Source organism: Lampris incognitus, chromosome 4 (assembly GCF_029633865.1).
Source record: "Lampris incognitus isolate fLamInc1 chromosome 4, fLamInc1.hap2, whole genome shotgun sequence".
Taxonomy (NCBI): domain Eukaryota; kingdom Metazoa; phylum Chordata; class Actinopteri; order Lampriformes; family Lampridae; genus Lampris; species Lampris incognitus.
Window position 1 is genome coordinate 28,354,105 of NC_079214.1, and position 2,256 is coordinate 28,356,360.

At 42.7% G+C, this 2,256-nt stretch overlaps 1 non-coding gene across 1 annotated transcript; it reads left to right on the forward strand.

Annotated features, from left to right (window-relative positions):
* Window positions 1–1,622: 1,622 nt before the first annotated feature.
* LOC130112171 (U6 spliceosomal RNA) lies at window positions 1,623–1,724 on the forward strand. The gene has a single exon (XR_008810202.1). It is a non-coding gene; the product is annotated as a U6 spliceosomal RNA (small nuclear RNA).
* Window positions 1,725–2,256: the final 532 nt, after the last annotated feature.

The window sequence follows — 2,256 nt, forward strand, 5'->3', positions numbered from 1 at the left end:
GATGATAACTCTGACAGAGCTCCAGCATTCCTCTATGGAGATGGGAGACCCTTCCAGAAGGACAACCATCTCTGCAGCACTCCACCAATCAGGCCTTTATGGTAGAGTGGCCAGACGGAAGCCTCTGCTCAGTAAAAGGCACATGACAGCCCGCTTGGAGTTTGCCAGAAAGCACCTAAAGGACTCTCAGACCATGAGAAACAAGATTCTCTGGTCTGATGAAACCAAGATTGAACTCTTTGGCCTGAATGCCAAACGTCATGCCTGGAGGAAACCAGGCACCTCTCATCACCTTGCTAATACCATCCCTACAGTGAAGCATGGTGGTGGCAGCATCATGCTGTGGGGATGTTTTTCAGCGGCAGGAACTGGGAGACTAGTCAGGATCGAGGGAAAGATGAATGGAGCAAAGTACAGAGAGATCCTTGATGAAAACCTGCTCCAGAGTGCTCAGGACCTCAGACTGGGGCGAAGGTTTACCTTTCAACACGACAACGACCCTAAGCACACAGCCAAGACAACGAAGGAGTGGCTTCGGGACAAGTCTGTGAATGTCCTTGAGTGGCCCAGCTAGAGCCGACTTGAACCCCATTGAACATCTCTGGAAAGACCTGAAAATAGCTGTGCAGCGACGCTCCCCATCTAACCTTACAGAGCTCAAGAGGATCTGCAGAGAAGAATGGGAGAAATACCCCAAATATAGGTGTGCCAAGCTTGTAGCTTCATACCCAAGAAGACTTGAGGCTGTAATCGCTGCCAAGTAAAGGGTGTGAATACTTATGTACATGCAATATTTCAGTTTTTTATTTTTAATAAATTTGCAAAAATTTCTACAAAACCTTTATCGCTTTGTCATTATGGGGTATTGTATGTAGATTGAGGAGAAAAAAATGAATTTAATCCATTTTGGAATAAGGCTGTAACATAACAAAATGTGGGGAAAGAGAAGGGGTGTGAATACTTTCCGGATGCACTGTAGGTTCAGGTTTTTTTTTAGTCTGCAATTGGAAAACTACCTAAAGACGCCTTGGAAAGATTTAAGCTAAATATGGAATATTTTTGTGATTCATCTAGAGAAACTATATTTCATTTGTTTTTTCACTGTGCCCATTCAAAATTATTTTGGATTGATATGCAATACTTTATAAATGGCATTCAATTATTTAATAAAAATTGAAATATTTTTTGTATATTGTAACATGTTCTCATTTTCAAGTATTTACAGACACATATGTTGTAATATAAAAAAATGTTACAATGTAAAACACAATTATAAATTAAACCCATTTCTATTCAGATTCCCATTTTATTTAATAATTAAATTGAATCAGCTTATATAGGTACACATCATATACATAGGCCCAATGAAGAAAAAGTAGCCTATTTAAGTGAAAAATGATCTGGGGAATGTTGGCCTTTGTAACTAGAGGTTTAGCGGCATTATTACCTGAAGCACCTTGGTGGCTAATGTCAAAATCACAATTGCACAATGTGCAAAATGCATGGTCTGGCAGTTTTGAGGGGCGGCGGCACGGCCATTGCTCCTGATATTTTGCGAGGAACTTTTGGGGAGCATGGACTCACTTCTTTCTAGTGGGTCTGCTGCTCTCTCCTTGTCTTGTATTGCTTCGGCAATATATACTAAAATTGGAACGATACAGAGAAGATAGCATGGCCCCTGCGCAAGGATGACACGCAAAATTCTCTCTCCTTATCAGTATCTTCGTCGTCTGTTGTCATAACTTCGTAACTGCAAAACTGGTTAGGACACACACCCATAAACCGTCCTCACTTGAGGAAGCAGTCAGCCGGAGTGGAGGGGGAACGAGAGGAGAGATAAATTCGATGGCGTGTTGCTGTCGATTTGCAGTCTCTTGAAAGGACATTAGGCATTTGCCAATCATGCGTGCTTGATATTTAGGTGAAGGTGAGGGGGGGGGTGAATCTGGCGCTTCGATTGGTCGAATTCTTCCTCTTTTGCTTTTCGGCAGGCTAGACACTGCTGCCTTATTCTGGTAGACTTGAGTACTGCACGTGCAATTGAAATCGTTGGCGTCAGCAGCTTTTTTTGCGTAGTTTGAGTGACAAATCGTACCCGCGTACTTTGATGTCAAAATGCGTACCTGCTACGCAAAATGCGTGACGCGCGCATGCGCGACATGGCAATAACAAGAACCAGGTCGATGCGGGGAAGGAGAACCAAAAAGTCCCACTTCACCTGAACATAACACAAGCAAAGAAAGATGAAACAGAACA